General features: G+C 37.7%; 1 protein-coding gene across 6 annotated transcripts in view; it reads left to right on the top strand.

The window, feature by feature from the left end:
- Positions 1–17,955, top strand: part of plxnb2a.1 (plexin b2a, tandem duplicate 1) — a 232,899-nt gene that overhangs the window by 95,742 nt on the left and 119,202 nt on the right. For 5 of the 6 annotated variants that reach the window (XM_041977968.1, XM_041977965.1, XM_041977966.1 and 2 more), the window contains one exon: positions 5,700–5,753. The gene's annotated coding sequence lies outside the window, so the exon portion shown is untranslated. Of the gene's footprint in view, positions 1–388; positions 472–5,699; positions 5,754–17,955 lie in introns of those variants that run through there. The other variant, XM_041977969.1, reaches the window with a different exon arrangement.

Raw genomic sequence — 17,955 nt, 5'->3', positions numbered from 1 at the left:
ATCAGCAAGGGATCAAATACTTTTTACTCACTGTATATTGATAAAATTAATTTATTTATTTTGTTATTTATATATATATATATATATATATATATATATATATATATATGATATGTACTTACACATTTTCACCTTTACTCATTTACATTTACAAAACTATCTAGAACTGAAAAAATCCAGGTTTTTTATAATATGATCAGAGTAACTTTTCAAGGACTAGAAGTTATTTTAAATGTACATACGTGTACATTTCCACATGTGTGTAGTAATCCTGACCACCCGAGCTGACTCACCTCGTCACACAAACTGAAGTCAGATTTGTTCATTTGGAAAAGTATAAAATATGAGTTATTTCCCACTTTTTTTTTTTCTCACATTCTCTCCCTGGAGTGTCTCCAAATACCCTAAGGGGTACACGTACCCCATTTGAGAAACACAGCTTTAGAGTACAGGAAATCCTTTATTGGACAGGTATTGTTTCACTTTGTTCTTCACTTACTTTACAAGTCTGTCATGAAAGTGTCTGTAACGTACTGTGCATAAGTAACTTGTACCACAGCTGTAATTTACAGGTTGTATCAGGTTACTAAAGCTGCACCAGTCAACCTCCCTATAGAAGCTCTGCACACTTTCATCCAGTGTTTCTAACCCTCATTTCTTCTTGGAAAATCCAAATAATTTCCAGAGGTTAGGTTTTTTTGTTTGTTTTTTAGATTAATCCTTGTTAGTGCTAGTCATCAAACTTGTTGTATTTATGTTTACTTCTCAGTGGTGGGATAATATGCTGCCTTCATCCTCTTATCAGGCATGCTGTTTAAATGATGAGCAGATTCCACTGACCAGCGCTGGATTATTGCTTAAAAACGTCCAAATGAAACCAGATTTTAATGGTAGAATCTGGCTGTTAAATGGTTTATGACACATTTAACTTAATCCAGTGGTTTGCGTACTGATGTAATGGCATCTTTAATGTTGATCCAGCTTAGCCTGGAGACTGAACTTGTCGAATCTGGCTCTGGAACATATCAGTTCATTTACAACCCTGTTAGGCATGTTGTGTCCACCAGAAGAATATTTACATCAGTTTTAGTAGTTTGGCCACTCCCTGTCTGATGCTGTGCAGGTATCACACAGATTTTATATGAGCCTGGTTGTTGGAAGCAAGTTCGTTCAGCGGTTTGAATGTGGCAGCAACCGTTTGACAGTCTCCACAGGAACACAACACATGACCTGTAGTGGGAATGTGTGTGTGTGACAGATGGAGAAAGTGTGTACTCCATTTTTCTCTGGCATAGGGGTCAGAGCAGAGGGCATCCTCTGCCAACAATCTGAACCCACTGAGTGAGTCTGTCCTCCATCTGCCTCATTTGTATACAAGTTAAAAATGGAATAAGCAACAGGATTTAGACACTGATATAATTATAAATCACAGGGATAAAACAGTTTTTCCATTTCACATTGTCTTCAGGTTGTTTAGAAAAAAATGAACTATTCAGAAAGGTTATTTGCTCATATGAAAATGATGAGCAACCTGGGTCCTTCTGCAGTTTCTTGCTATCTGTTGATCGACTGCAGCAGCAGTTGCTGAAATGTACTGAATAGAGTGCAAATGAAAGCGGCGGAGGGGAGGTCAGTTCAGGGTGAGCTGAACGGAAGAATACACAATAGCCTTCTGGAGATTTAATAAAACTTATGGAAATTTTGGAGATATTTTTTCCTCCTTCGGTGGCTCCTAGAAAGTCTCAAGCTGCACAAAAGAAAACAAACTCTGACATTTGCAAACATGTTTCTGCTCAGGTCGAATGTTTATTTAAAAAAAAAACTTTCTATTACATGATCAAAGTAGAGAATTTAGTTTAATTCAACTCTTTGTAAACATTGTAGAAACTTCGAATAAAACCTTGTTACATAAACTTAAAAAATAGTGACATAGTTTACTGCTTTTTGGGGGTAAGTTTTGAGATTTTCCTGTTCAAACTGGGCCTACGATACACCTGTTCTATGTTAAAATGCTAAAATCTCTAATGTAATTTTTTTTTTCTTGAGCTGGCAGTAAATTGTCAGAGAGGTTTTACCATTATCTGTTGCTGGCATTTAATCATGTGACTTTTGCAGGCTTTTTTTTCTTCGAAGTGGTGATAAAACAATGTTGTATAAAGAAGACGCTGATGTTATTCACTTTATCATAGCCGAGATTCTATATAGTCTTTTGTTTCATAAAGACTGAACACACAGCTGAATAAAACAAAAAATGTTTGCTCATGTTAAAATTAGCTCAGTTTTATCAACGCATGAGCTTTAATTTACCCACAATAAAGCAGGAGCTAACAGCCAAGAACACTAACCAGTGGTTTCCAGTCCTTTTGAACCCAACATGAAGCTTTTAAGCCACTTTTGTTAAATTATTTTTGTAAAGTCTTTGGCTCGCTCTTTTTTACGACATCATGATGAACCCTGAACTAATCTAAACCAGGATGCAAATGAAGTAACAGGATAAACATAAACTACTAGGACCGGATTATCTTTAAAATCAAACCAATTCTGTTATTTCCTCTTTAAATGAGTCCTTTTGGTTATTCACACCTAAGTTTATCTTCTTCTCTCATCGTCTTGGTACTGTTTGAGGTTCAAGATTAAAATGACAGAAAATGCCTTCATCATAACTGACAACTACAGTATAAATATCAGGTGAGAAGCGTGGTCTGTCCCCCCCAACCCATATGATGAATATTTATCATCTGTACAGTTTTCAGCTTCTTCCTGATGATGGAAGGAAACATGTCGAATGATGCTTTGCCATCTGGATGTTTAGATGTTAGACTGGAGAACATATGGACTCACGCAAACAGGAGCAAATACACACTCGATTCGGCTCTGCAGTCCAGAAGCATATGGTTCTTTGAGATAGTCGAGACAGACTTGGCTATTCTGTTGGATAGCACCGAGGGCCTCAGTTTTGTTAGAAGTGGTGCCAAACAAACTTCACCACACACACTCACACACACACATCTCCAGACTTGCTTCAGTAGCTGCTTTGCAACTTGTTTCAATGCGAAGTGAGAGGCAGCAAGGGCGACATTAATTCTTGTTTCTGGAGGGGAGGTGAGCAGCACTGTGAAATGAAAACAAAGATTCCTGTGATTCGAATTACCCGAGGCTTATTCAGCAACATTTAAAAGCTCAGCTTGGCTTTGTTCATTACACATGTCTCATTATGAAGATCACTCCTAGAATTGATTTCTTTTCTTTCTTTATCTTCTTGGTTAAAAAGTCCCTTTACTTTTGAGCATTGCTGCTATCGCCATGAGAGAAAAACTCAACCTGTCTTCGAGTCGCAAATTAAAATGCCTTTAGTTTAATGCATTTCCTGATGAAAGGCTTTAGTTAAACTTAGGCAGAGCTCCAGCTTTTTGCTATTATTCCAGGCAGCAATATGCTTTCTCTGTGAAAGATAATACAAGATTTCTAGCGGTTCTTTAGAATTAATTATGTGAATTAATCATATTTTATGTTTGTGAATATAAGCTGGGCTTAGCTGTGATTCACAGGCTTCTCTATAGCAGATTCTGTACCTGCTGGGGCAGATTTATTCTCAAGTATAAACCAGTTTCATAGTCTCACCTCCAGCTCCCAAGGCTCCTGCATTTACCCCAATTATTTCAACCAGTTTACATATTTTATTTTATTGTATTTTATTAGTTTTAGGTTCATTTGATTTTTATTTTAATCCTTGTCTGTGTGACTGGGGGTCCTGCACTGCAGCCCTACGACTGTGGCGTGGACTTTGGCCTGCTGTGATCTGGATGGTTCTGTTGCAACACCCTCTGTGGTCATGGGTGAGCTGGCTCCTGGTGTGGACAGATACCAAAGATATTGTTTCCTTACAGCAGCGTCAAGCCAGATGTTTATTTCTATTAAGTATTTCTACACCTACATTCAGTTAAGAGACAGAAAGTAGGCATTGGAGATTATATTTGTGTAGAATAGGGAGGGAGGGAGAGGCTGTTGTGCGGACATGTGAGTGTTTTTTAATTGCCGTATTATATCATTTAAGGCTTGTTTCATCTTCATTGTATTTTAATATGGATAAATTGTTTGTCTAATGTAAAGCAATTTGTGTTGCTTTGTGCATGAAAGGTGCTTTATAAATAAAGTTTGATTTTATTTGAAAAAGGTGACACCTCCAATAAGAAAGAATAGACCTTTGATTTACATTTGCTTCAGCAATAAAAAAAAAGTATTTTACTCTGTTTTGTTTTTATAAATTTGGATAAATAATTTCAGTTCTACGCTGCCATTGTTGTTAATGTTGGGTAATGACATCACGTTGCGCGCTGTTGCAGGAAGAGTTGGAGAAAGTTGGCTTATGTTGCTGCAGCGGCGGGCTTCCTCTGCATAATTTTGGTTCCATCTTTTTCTGACAGACAGCTGGAACAGCATAATGAGGCAGTGGTTCCAAACCTGGGATCCTTGCCCCCCCAGAGCACAAGGGGTCTCTGAGGCCTTGACTGTTAGGAAAAAATGTCATTTAAATTAAGGACATGCCCACACATAAATGAGTCCAGGTGTATTTACTTAAGTTTTATATCATTTGGGTGTTTCATTCACATGGAACCAGTGTTTTGGGATCCCAAAAACACTTCATTAATGAGACATGTCTGAGCTAGCTAATGAAAGCAAAAAACCAAGCATGGTTTCAACATGGGGTGGGCGATGGAGTCCACAGATTTTTGGTAGTTGCATGAAGGAGGTCCTCAAGGAAAATGGGTTGGAAACCACTGTAATGGAGGAATTTCCATTTTTGGTCCTCAAGGACCATTATCATGAGGTTTTAGATACTTCCCTGCTCCAACACACTTGGTTCAAATTAAATGGATCTTGTCAACAATGTGTCAATTTTTGCAGAACTTGTTAAGAATTAGTTTGAGGCAGATGTTGACGTAGGGAATGTTGAAATCCTGCAGGATAGTGGGTCTCCAGGACTGGGAATGAAAATCCCTCATCATATAACAGAAGCAAAAAGATTTTTTTTTTTAAGAAAAAAAATTATCAACTTATAATGGATGACTTTTTGTTAAATTTTAATGCTCACTTGGTGTAACACTGCAATAAAGGGCAATGACTTTGGCAGAGGTTGTCCTCTGCCAGAGTATGTTGAAATATTAAACAAGACCAAAAAAGAACCCCCCACCCTCCAATTTCCTACTTTCATATGGTTACTGCAACATGAACTCTTTAACTCTTTCACGCCATGTTTATCATATTTGATACATACTGTTAGAGACATATTTCATCATATAATAGCAAAAACTTCGCTCTAAACCCAAGATATAATGTCTGTTATATGTATGTTAAAAGACCAAATAACTGTTTTCAAGAATAAAGGATTTCTTTGCCTATTATTTCTGGGTCAGATGTTAAACAGTTAAGAAGTTATGTTTAGTAAAAGTCTTTTCTATTTCTAGCTCTGAAGGTCTTCAGGCACAGATGACAACAGAAACATGATCCAGTCCTCCGGGCCAGTCAGTGGCAGATATGTCACCTGGTTTTAACCTGTAAATCCAGAGCAGCCCTCAGGCCAAGTGGCCTTTCTTCCAGGTTAAACTGTGCTGTGACATATAAGATGACCAATGGCCCCTCCTATAAATCCTCTTTTAACTCAAAAAATTCTAACAAGCCCTTTGTGTGTTTGTTTTTAGGAGAGTGAGGTGATTGATGCCATCAGAGAGCAACTGGCCCTAAACTCTGAGCAGGTAAGGAAGATTTCTAAACTTCTGTTTGCAGTTTATTCTGAAATCCTATCACACAAGCATCTTTTCATGGATGAGTTTTTCTCTGGTAGCTTAAAAATTATTGTCTTTTTCAACCTCCTTCCCACTTTGTGCCAAAGGCTCCCACGAATGCCTTCGTCTTTTGGGTTTGGCAGCTTTCTTTCCTCGTGTGTGGTTTGGTACATTTTGGTTTCAGTGGTTAATTTGAGCCTTCAGGCTGTTTTTTAAGACATGAATTCTTGCTGAGGTTGTTCTGCCCCCAAACACAAACTCCCTACATATGTCAGGTTATCACTGACATTTTCCACAGACTTATCTTTGCTGCTTTTTATTCCTTTCTGATCCCACTTTCTGATGTGTTCCTTCCATGGTCTTCCTCAGGAGACCGAAAAGGAACTTATATCACAAACAGTCTTCCCCTAACTTTATGAATAGGGTAAAAATGTCTCATAATTTAAAATAAGTGTCCTCATTTTCAGGCTAAAACTTAAGTTTGACATGTAGATGATGACTTGATCTTCTGTTATGTCAGTCTTAAGAGGATAAGTGATTACAAAAAATCCTTTGTTTATATAAACACACGCAGTATTTAAAACTGAGGTCTTCAGGCCAGATCAGTTAAAACCTCAACATGTCCCGACTTGAGCTGATCCTGAGTCTGCATTTTCTTATCCAACTGTCTTATTCCCCTCCCTTTAAAAAAAAAATCTGATGGGTGCAGTTTGTTTAACATTTGACAAGGTTGAGCAACAACCGCTGAAACTTGACAAAGAAATGAAGCATGAGCAAAGCTGTATCCCTGGAATTTTAGCTATTTTATTTTTTTAATGAGGCATAGTTTTTTGTAGAGTATGCATTCTCCAGGTGCTTTTCTAGTTTGTGAATACAGAGCAGGTGTCAAACTCGTGTTTTTGGCTCGGTAACAGGTGTTTAACTTGTAATTTAAAGAACCAGCTAGTAAGGTGTTTTAGATATGAATGAGTTGTTTTTTTGCTGTTCAGTGAACACATTTCTTTAAAAAGAAACTAGATTTTTTTTTTAGTAACCAGGTTTTAACCCAGAATGTTTCTGAATCCTGAGGATTTTCTATGAAATTTAAATCTATCCACTAAAATTTAATTTCTCAGCCTCTGTTGAAAATAGAAACATAACATGAATTATCATAAGTTAATGTAAATATTTTGTTTGCCTTAAATGTTGACGGAAAATATGTGTTGCAGTAAAAGCACATATGTTATAATGGATTAAAAAAGACAATTTATACTCTTTTATTGAGTCACAATACCACAGATACAGTATTACAGCCCCCTTTTCCACCATGAATTTTCACCTCTTTTCTTTTTTTCATACTTTTTTTTTTTTTTTTTTTTTTTTTTTTTTTTTTTTGTTGTTTTATACTTTGTCAGCAGTACAGAGAGGGACAAAAAAATAATAATAAAAAGTGACACAGACATCACATTTATTAAAGCAAGTAGATTCAACACCAAACAGATAAAATTCAGGGCATCCAGGCAGGTCAGTGAAGGTCCCATTTGTCCTTGACATAGAAGTTTTATAGGTTTGATCCCAAGTAACTGATTCCAGGGTTTTTGTTTTTTTTTCTTTACCCCTCCTTGCTCTCCCCCTTTTCAAAATAGGGAGCTCCTTTTGTGGCGTCAATATTGTACAGGTTTTAGCAGATGTTCTGAGTCCATTTTGTGAAGAGTCCACTGACTTTAAAGGGGTGTAACATCAGACGCATACAGTACATGACTGCTTCCATCTTTCTGTCGAAATACACCGTTTCACATTAACATCAACTTACTACTACATGATACAGGGCCCTCGTGTTCAATATAGCTTTACAATTGTCTCCAGTATTTATTGAATTGTTCCAGTCTAAGGTTCAAGTACAACGTTAATTTCTCCATTTTGAATTTCCACCTCTTTTCAGACCAGCTTGTTTAAGAGCGGGAACTGACCCATTCCTTCCACTTCACCTCTCTTCCAGAGGGTCGGCCTCTTTTATGCTTGACTTGGTTAATAATTTCCTAATACTTCCATCATCTGCAATTTACCTACAGATACTTGGCCCGAGTTTTTCTTGTTGGCACGGTTTTGTTGTAAGTCGTACGTTAAACTTTAAAAACGTTAAAAGGCTGTAACTATAACTTGTGTTTCACAGAGACAGCTGGGAAATCAAAATTTCAAACTGGGAAAAAATTTTAAAAAACTAATTAATACAGAATCCCAAGAGGAAGTAGAAATTTCTGGTTGGGGAAATAAAAGGTTTAACAAACTAGGAGAGCATTATTTGGTTAGACAAAATCACATGAACCTGTAGTCTCTAATAACTTGGTCTTTTACTTTCTCCTCAAGCTCCTGCCGTTAATATCCATTCCTTGTCTCATGCCCTTTGTATAAGAAGTTAACAGTCTCTGTAGTGTATGCTTCCCAGCTAATGAACATATTATTTTTGTACTACTTGACTTTATTTTCTGGCTTTATTAGTGGTTTGTTTTGAGTCTTTTAATCTCCATTCTCATCAGTTTTTTTCTTTTGAATTTATTTTCATGTGATAGAGACTCTGAAATGGACTTCATGGTTCATGGGTTCATATGTTAAAGATTTACAATCCATCCATTTTCTGTCCCCCCTTATAATTTATAATAATAAATAAAAATTAAATTAAATATTTAAAAATATCAAATTATGCCTTTTATAATTATACCCTATGAGGCAAGTGAAAATAAAAATCGTGTCTCACAGTGATGTCTACAGGGTTACTTTGGTCATTTAGGTGTCTTATTGTAGTTAATTACCCCAAACAGCATAATTATTGAGAGCCTTTTCAGCCCTTGTGGAGAATCTGTAAAGTTTTTCTTTTTAGGTTTAGCTGAGCATTAAAAAAAAGTCAATTAATGAAATTTCAGCATTTTGAGTTCAGATTTATTACTGATGATCTTCAGAAAGCCGTGCTGGTCTAAATGAAATCCTCCAGTGTGACCAGTTGATTAGAGTAATCGTCTGATCAGAATGGCTGGTTTCTATGATCTGCTTCCGTCCGCTCGCGGTCTGCCAGCTCATATTAAAGCGTATCATTGAAGTGTGCGTCTCGGTGCATCTTTCCCTTCTGTCTCCATCCATCTTGATTTCCCTCTTGCCATCATATTTCAACCTCTTATTCCCTTCTGTTGTTTTATTCACTGTGCTTCTTATAACTCCTCCTGTTCCCATAAATGTTTTTGTTTTCTCAGCATTGAGGGAGTTTGTTCCCCGTCAATCCCACATCTTAAGTAAGCAAATAAAAAAAATGTGTCTTTGTGCGGACCTTTTATCAAATTCTTCATCTCTTTAATCCTGATAGGTTCTGTGCAGTTCACATCCTTTTCTTATTTCCTCCTTTTTAGATTTGATTGAATTGATATTCAAACCCTTCCTTTCCCTGATTGATAAATGAAGCATAAGAAAATTTTTTCAAAGGTGGATCAGATACAAAAGGTGTCTTTTCTTTTTGGATCAGCCTGGAGAACTCATGTGAATAAGCTTCAGTGAGATATTTTCATCTTTCAACAGCTTTAATCCAAACACACTGATGTCAACCTTTGTCAGTGTCTGAGCTACAGAGCTGAGTAATACACCTTCAATTTAGCAACCAAAGAATTGTAGAGTAGGCAGTGTTGATCTCTCATCTTTTATACCAAAAATCTAAATACTTAAAATCTGTAAGATGAGCATATTACAGGTTACAGTTGGAGGTCTGTTTGGCCATTAACTGGACCGCCAAATCCCAGAATATGTACACAGGTAATCAAGTTATTCACTCAAGTATTTCTGAGGCCAGTGAATAACTCAATTTCTGCTGTAGATTGTTTGGACATCATCAAGTCCTGCTATATTCACTGCAGAGATATTGCCTTTAAGTTGCTTTAATGGTGATTTTGTCAGATGATATGTATAATTTATAAAGTCAAGATTTTATTAAAGCAAAGCATCAATCTGGAGATGATTAAAACTACGGTGAACTGATATGTAATGTGCTGCTTTTCAGGCACAATGTCTTGCATATTTTAGCCACCTGACAAAAGAAAGCGAAAAATAGGAAAGAAAGCAGTTTTATTTGGAATTTTGTTACATTAATATAAACTAATTTTACTAAGCTAGAAAAATATCAAATTTTGTAGCACATGCAGAGCACCAAGGAGCAAATGGAAAATAAAAGAAAAAGAAAGTAGAGACCTCGGTTATTTTGCGTAAAGTAAAAATGTAATTCTAACTCATTTTGATGGCACAGTTACATTAATGATGTACATTTCTAGAGCCAGATTAAGTGATGAGACAGGAGTCAACATCAGACTGACTTTTACTGACTGGAGAGATCTCAAAGAAGAGGTAGGATGCAAGATGGATGCTGAATTATTCGTAGTTAGGGGACGGCTCACTTTGTGTTATTGTGAGTAATATTTCAACTTTTTACAATCTCAGAGAGAAAAGAAACTAAGGCTGCATTCACGCCAGGATAGTCCGCTATACTCGGTTTGATTGGAGGTTGCAACATTCTTCTGGACCACGTCTGCGTTCACGCTGCGCTACTCAAACGTGTTTCACTCTCCGCCAGAGACAGCGCTGCACCAAGAATTACTGAAGGAGACGAAACACATTATGACTTGTCTAGGGGTAGCCAACACTCCATTTTCCAAAACCCAAACTACCTGTAAAGAAGAAAATAACATATCGAAAACTAGAGAAAAGAAAATACAGTAACTTACCTCCCTAACTAACAAAATGAGAGAAAACTGCAATGAAAAGAAAATGGCAGCTCACCCCTACGAACTCCAAGAAGCCAGACGGGTGAACTGCTGTGGATAAGCTGTGGCTGGTTGGGAGGAGAAGGAGATGAGCCACGTCTTTGCTGAGATCCAGGACTTTATAGGGAACCACTCTGTCGACATCCATCCTAGAGAGCATCAAGCATGCATCAATTCTGGCCTGACACCTGCACACTCAGATTTACATAATAAGCCACAGCAGACATAATACACACGACGAAGAAGATAACTCAAAGGCTTGTCACTGGGGTGGTACCCTCAAAGGTAATAACTTATTGATACGTTTGTAGTTTGTACCTTAAAAAAGCCAGTTTTGTACTTATAGTGGCCATAAAAAAGGCCCACCTCAGGCCAAAAGAAAGAATGCCTTTTCTCTATCATACACTATCGTGAACACATAAGAAGGTTTTAGTGTCTTCCCCATGGACACTTTGACATGTGGTCTGGAGCAAACCCTAACCTGGGCTCAAACCTTCTGACTGGTAAATGATTCCTCTTCATCTTCAAACACCCCTAAAAAAAACAAGAATTATGTGAAACATGTAATAATGCACAAATCCACATATAAATCCCTTTTTCCCCTGTTACCAGACTATGCAACTACAAGTCTGCTTTGAATGGATAGAGGAGCTGTAAAAACATCAAATCTGAGTGTTGACATGTATACTACACTACACATTTACTACTTGAGAACATAAATGTACCTTTCAGAACCCTTAAGAAAGGTACACAAAATTACCATGAAGTCCAGTTATGAGCCCTAGTGGGTGCATTGGTCCAGATTGTACCTCATGGGATAGAAATTTACTCCTACATGATTTTAACTTGACACGTATCTTTGGCTGTATCACCTGTTATTTATTTGCTCAGGTAAGTCAATGAGTCCAACATTGCAGGATGCTTTCTTCCTTATTGATTTGCTGCCGTCTGCGCAAACACAATCAGACTAAACATAATCTTCCTTATTTACAATCACTGAAAACGTTAGGAGGAAGCATATGTTTGTCCTTTATTGTGTATCTCAAGACACAAAATTGCTGCTTGAGCTCTGAGTGAGCTGCATTGTTTGTTCTAATGTTCAATAATCCAATAACAAACAATGCTCTCAGCAGATTCACAGCAGAAAACTTAGACCTCGTCAAAGCCACATCAGTCAAACTCCAGTAAATGATTAATAAAAGTTTGGTAGAAGCACATTTAGCTGTGTGGGAAAGAACTAGAATCTGTTGAAATTTTAGTGAAGTTGCCTTTTTTTCACTTTTCCATCAATCTTCGTCATCACTCACCACGTCTGCTGCTGCTGGACTTTTACACGATGCCGACTCGGTTTGCATGTGTTCAGCCAGCTGATTGTTGTGTTTGGGCTTCGTCCCAGAGCTGTATCACTGCGTGAAATATGAGGAGTGTGAGCTGGACTGGACTTTTGGCTTTTGTCGTTGCATACACACAAACTCACACAGATGGCAAACATCACCAGAATCCTGCCAAAACTCGGTGTGTGTCCGTCTTTTTCATTATATGCTGTTATTCAGTTCATTATTTAGATGCTTGAATGATATTGAGAGGAAAGGGGGAAGGACGGCGTGATGGATGCAGAAGGTCGTGATGTTTATAATCGGCAGAAAAGAACAGGAATGTAGAGGGGGAATGAAAAGGGAAGTGTCTGAGAAGAAGCTGACTCGGAGAGAGTTAGGGCAGACTTGGAAGGATGACTTGGAGCAGATTTTTATCAGCTGCCAACTGGTGCTGTGGTGTTTTTATGTGTGTGTGTGTGTGTGTGTGTGGTATGACTGAATAGTTTAAGGATTGCTGCCAGTTTTTTAGTGCGTACATGTGTGTGTTTGGAGGGCGTGGAAGCTTGTGTGCGCTTTTAGTATTTTTGTCTGTGGAAGCCAGCAGCGTGGCCTCTGTCTTTGTGCGCTTTCTTTCTTTCAGCAGCTCCAAGTTACTCTGGGTTTGAAGAGGAAGAAAAGTTACCCAGCCATTTGTTTTGTATCACGCTGCTTTGTGTTCATTGCTTTTTTATTTTTTGTTAGTGTTAAACGGAATTTTTTTGCCCCCACATTCTTGTTTTTCAGTCCCTTTTTCTTCCCTTAAAAGGGTTTTTTAGGCAGACATCTGGTTCCAGTTTTTGATTCCTCCAAGAAACATTTATTCGGTTTCAGTGTTTCCATCACCCGAATTGGACTCAGTGTTCACTGGAGCATGAAGAGGTTATTTAATTCATTCTCGATACAATCCTTCAAAAAATAAAATAAAAAACAAAAACACACAAAAAAACCCAAGATATGATAATCCAAAAACAAGAGTGAAAAGACAGAAGCAGAAAGAAGAAAATAATTTGTATAAACTGCCCCTGTTTACATGACAATTTACTCTAAGTACATACACAAGAGGTCTCATAGTCAGATAAGGTACATTATTTAAGCTCTTCTACTGTAACAGAGCATAAAGTAGTATTTCTGACCAAAGGGAAACAAAAATCAGTACATTCTTAGTCTGTTTTGTTTCTGCACACATTAGTGATTAGATTGAACTTACCAGATATCACCTTCTGATTATCATCAATGACTTTCCCTGCAAAAATGTTGGGAGAATCAGTTAGTACATTATTGTGTTTATGTTTGTTCTCCACAGATTTTGTTCAACACTGCTGCTGTTATGACAGTATGGTGGTGTGTTGTGTTGAAGCTGGATAAATAACAGAGTGGTTTCATATGGTTCTAGTATTGGTCACTACCCTGAGCCCCAGATTTCAGGTACCCCACCCACAGGTGCAAATGTGCTCTTTTCCTTTTAGTTGTAATCTCAAAAAATTACTTAATTTTCACTATTGTAAATAAAATTTTTATCTAAATTTGTCTTTCAGTTAAATCGTGATTTTTTTTTCCCCACTTCTGTTTGCAGCCACTTTTAGCTTTGCATCACAATTTCTCCAAGAAAATAAAAAATTTAGCTCTTTTTTTAAAATTTGATCTTATTTATGTAATATCACATGAGTACATTTTGACCTAACATAACCATAGATAATGAGTTCTGCACAGGTCTGTTAGTTTTTGCTTGACTTTCAGATTGTGCTCACCCATAAATAGCATCCATAGTCTGTTTTGTAGCATTTGTCACTAAAGCTCTCTTCCAGCTGGGCTAAAATCCAGAATCATCTGTGTATATATATGAGGCTTTTGTCTGCAGTGATATGATTTGATCTGCATTCAGTTGAAATAGCTGCAGTTGCTGGCTCTTAAAGTCTCCAGCTTCGATTTGCATTGATGGAAACACAACATCTGGGTGTACATGGTCATTTTAACTAAGGATGCAGAGCTCAACGCTACAGGAGCATGTGCATTTGTTTTTTGACATGTCATTTAAGCAAATATGTGCCAAATATATACGTGGAAATTAGTTTTATTACACTTTACATTACACTTTAACCATTAACTATCACATTAAAATAGTTTTATTTTTTAACATTTGAACATGCCAAGTACTTTTCCATCAAGTTAAAGGATCAAAAAGAATAGAAATGCTTTCCTATCCAACCAAAAAGGTTTCACTGCTTAATCCAGAAAAACCGGAAACATGCTTTGACTAAATTATGTATTGTGATGAAAATAAGCCCCAGATTGTTGCATAGTGAATATTTATTTAGTGTTTGTCCCACACTGTTTTGTACATCAGTCACTTATTTTCTATAATCAGAAAACTGAGCTGATGATAGCTGGATTATTAATAATCTTTGCTGATGTGCCATTTAACTAGACTAAAATATGCTTTTGTGTTTACATAAAAGCGTAGCAGTGCTGTCTTTCTTTCCTCTCATTTTCCTGGTTTTGTTTTCTGTTAAGCGCTGGCCTGTGGTCAGCCTGCGCGCCCTGAGGTCTCTCTTTTTGGATGCCGCTGAATACATTATTGTAGACTTGTGCACGCTCCAAAGCAGCGCTTTGTTGTTTCCCAGCAAGAGTCAACTGTGTCGTTCCTTTTGAATCCTTTTAATACCCCCAAAAATGGCTGAATCAGGGATACCTGCAGCTCATGTCTGTTATGCATGAACTTGTGGCAGACTGGGAGGCTAATAGTGAAAAGTGAGGAAGATGAGGAGGAGGAGGAGGACAAGTAATGAAGCAGACTTTCTAAGCTATTGGCTACATTTAAGCTTTATGGACAACAGCAGGGACCCTCCCTGCCTCTGATGGCTTTAACAGCTTACCTCACTGCTCTCCACAGCCTCGTTTTCAATTATTCTTTTTTTTCTAGTTCTAAAATGGGCTTTTTGTGTCAGCTTTGTAGAAACAGGTTCAGGTTTAATGGCTTTAACATATGAAGGGCTTTCTGTAAAGATTCACTGACTCATAGTAATGCAGTAAATGAAACATGGACCGTTTTGTTCCTTCACTCTTCATGAAGTCAGATCAACATGCATGTTACATAGAGTCCAAGATAAAAACTCATATTTCTCAGCCCCTTAAGCCCTCGACTATTATTTTAAATTTCTGCCTGGAAAAACTTTAAATCCATAAGAGCTTTGCAGCTGTAGCTTTGGCCCCAAAGGACAAAAGGCAATTGGTAGAAAACTTAAAAACAACTAATCCTTTTCCCATCACTTTGCCAGCTGAAGATTCAAAACTACAGAAAAAAATTTTGCTTTTTTTTTTTTTTTTTTTTTTTTAACAAAAATTCCAAATTGAAATGGATTGTAATCGTAGTTATGAGAAAGTCAACACTGATGTTATTAAACTTTTAAAAAGGTTCTGGACTGCAATTCAGCCAAATATGATATCAGCAAAAATGATTCCCTTTAAGATTCGAACAGAACGGCCATTTTTCTTGTTCTTCTTGGGAAATGCCTATGGATAAACTAAGTGACACTACAGAACAATCCAACCTAACACATGCAGGCTGAACAGTTTTTTCCTCTGTATGCTGTACCCTCTATCACTCCTTAACCCCACCTCAACCACCCATCCCACCAGAGCCAATCAGTCACTTCTGTGACTCACAAGGTCGAAAACTTTTAAATTTATTATTTTATAAATCATAATGAGTAAATGAGTAATCATCATCAAGAGTAATTGTTTATACATCACTAAAGTTCTTGATTTTGGGGTTTTATATATAAATTATCAGTGTTTATAGCCGAATTTGAGTTTTAAAGATTCATTATATTTCCTTTTCTTTCTTTTTTTTGTTTTCTTTTATATTATTCATTATAGCAGGCAGAAATATGGTCTGTCTGCCGTGTTGTGTCAAACAAATTTACCTTGCCCAAAAGGAGCTTTATGGATATAAGGCTCCTCTTGATACTTGAGTGTTATTCTTTATGTTCCATCTATCCATCCATTGTCTGCCGTTTATCCAGAGAGATGTAATTTGTCCAGCGTGTCTTGGGTCTTCCGGTGGGACGTGTCCGGAACACCTCACCTGGGAGGCGTCCAGGAGGCATCCTAACCAGATGCCCAAGCCACCTCACCTGGCTCCTCTCGATGTGGAGGAACAGCGACTCTACTCTGAGCCCCTCCCGGATCACCGAGCTTCTCACCCTATCTCTAAGGGAGAGCCCAGCCACCCTGCAGAGAAAACTTGTTTCAGCTGCTTGTATTCGCGATTATGTTCTTTTGGTCACCAGCCACAGCTCTTGACCATAGGTGAGGGTAGGAACGTAGATCGACCGGTAAATCGAGAGCTTTGCCTTTTGGCTCAGCTTCCTCTTCACCGATGCAGAGTCCGCATCACTGCAGACGCTGCACTGATCCGCCTGTCAGTCTCCCACTCCATCCTTCCCTCACTCGTGAACAAGACCCCAAGATACGTGAACTCCTCCACTTGGGGCAGGACCCAATTGCAGACCCGGACAGAGCACTCCACCCATTTCCCGTTGAGGACCATGGTCTTGGATTTGGAGGTGCTGATTCTCATCCCAGCCACTTCACACTCTGCTGCGAATTGCTCCAGTGAGAGCTGAAGATCACAGCCCCATGAAGCAGAACAGAACCACATCATCCGCAGAGAGCAGAGACCCAGTCATTATTCTTTATTTTAGATTTGTCTTTTGTTGATTTAACATATTAATGCTGGACCTGACAGAGGGAACAAAAGAATGGAGACTGAACAGAAATGGAAAGTGAAAAATGGAAAAAGGTGACAAAGATACAAAAGATACAAAACAACTGTAAACAGAAAATATGACAACCAGCTGCAACAGCTGTAAAGAAAAAGAAAACATCCTACAGCCTCTGTAAGAATACACAGCAGACAATCATGAGGAGCACCTGCAGGAAGACAAATAGCTTGTGTAACTTATATGACTGTTATGAATGAATGAATGAATGAATGAAAAATACTTTATTAATCCCAAAGGGAAATTCAATTTCAAATTATGATAAGAGTCTTAATTTTTATTGAACCTTTATAACGACAATAAAGTTGATTGATTGATGTACTATTTAACACCAATAATTGTTATCCTGAAGTTTTATCAATGTAATGATTATATGAAATTCATCTCCAGGATATTAATATTTATGTAAAGACGATCATTGGGGACCAGAAAGTATTTTCACAGTTCTAACAACTCTTGGAAACAATCCATATTTTAGTTACCTTGTTGGAACCCAGAACGATCGCAATTTTTACATGGTCATCTTAAAGGTTTTGTACCCAGCATAAACAGGATATTGGTGATGTAATTGTGTGGTTGTTTACACCTCTTGTGGTAGTTTAAAGGTATGTAGTTCTCTGCTGAGCTACCCAGTGGAAGGTTATCCTCAAGAAGTCGCAAGAATTTTGGCCTCCTCTGAGGGCAGGGCAGGTCAGGTTTAAGTATGCAAACAAAACTATTGTAGAAAGTGAAAAACTAAAACTGGGGCCCAGCTTTATTTAACATTGAATGGTGTACTCTGTGTTTTTACAAATAACCTGATCTTTATCCCTTCAGGGTTCATTAAACCTGGTTTGTGCACATTATCTGCAGTCTGCTTGTTTGTGCTCATGAGCTCTGAAATGTTCCCAAATATGGACTCTCTCTCGCTCTCCCCAGGCTGTCCTCTTTCATGTGAGATTGACGAATCATCAATGAACTTGGTAGACTTCAGAAATTTGATGACCTTTTCATACTAGATGATGGAAAGGAGATGCCTCCCATCTGCTTTCACTTTTGTTTGTGTGATGCAACATGACTAATCATGTCTTACCTTAAACAGACAAGCTGACACGGAAAAAGCTCATATAGACATTGTACCCAGTAGCCATAACCTTATGACCACTGATGGGTGAAATAAGAAATATTGATTCTCTTGTTACAGGGGCACTTAGCATAGCCTGGGATATATTAAGCAGCAAGTGCTCCGTCCTTGAAATTGATGTGTTGAAAGCAGAAAAAA

This window comes from Melanotaenia boesemani, chromosome 23 (assembly GCF_017639745.1).
Source record: "Melanotaenia boesemani isolate fMelBoe1 chromosome 23, fMelBoe1.pri, whole genome shotgun sequence".
In the NCBI taxonomy this organism is placed as follows: Eukaryota; Metazoa; Chordata; class Actinopteri; order Atheriniformes; family Melanotaeniidae; genus Melanotaenia; species Melanotaenia boesemani.
Note: the sequence above shows the minus strand (reverse complement) of the source record. Positions and strands in the feature narration are given on the sequence as shown.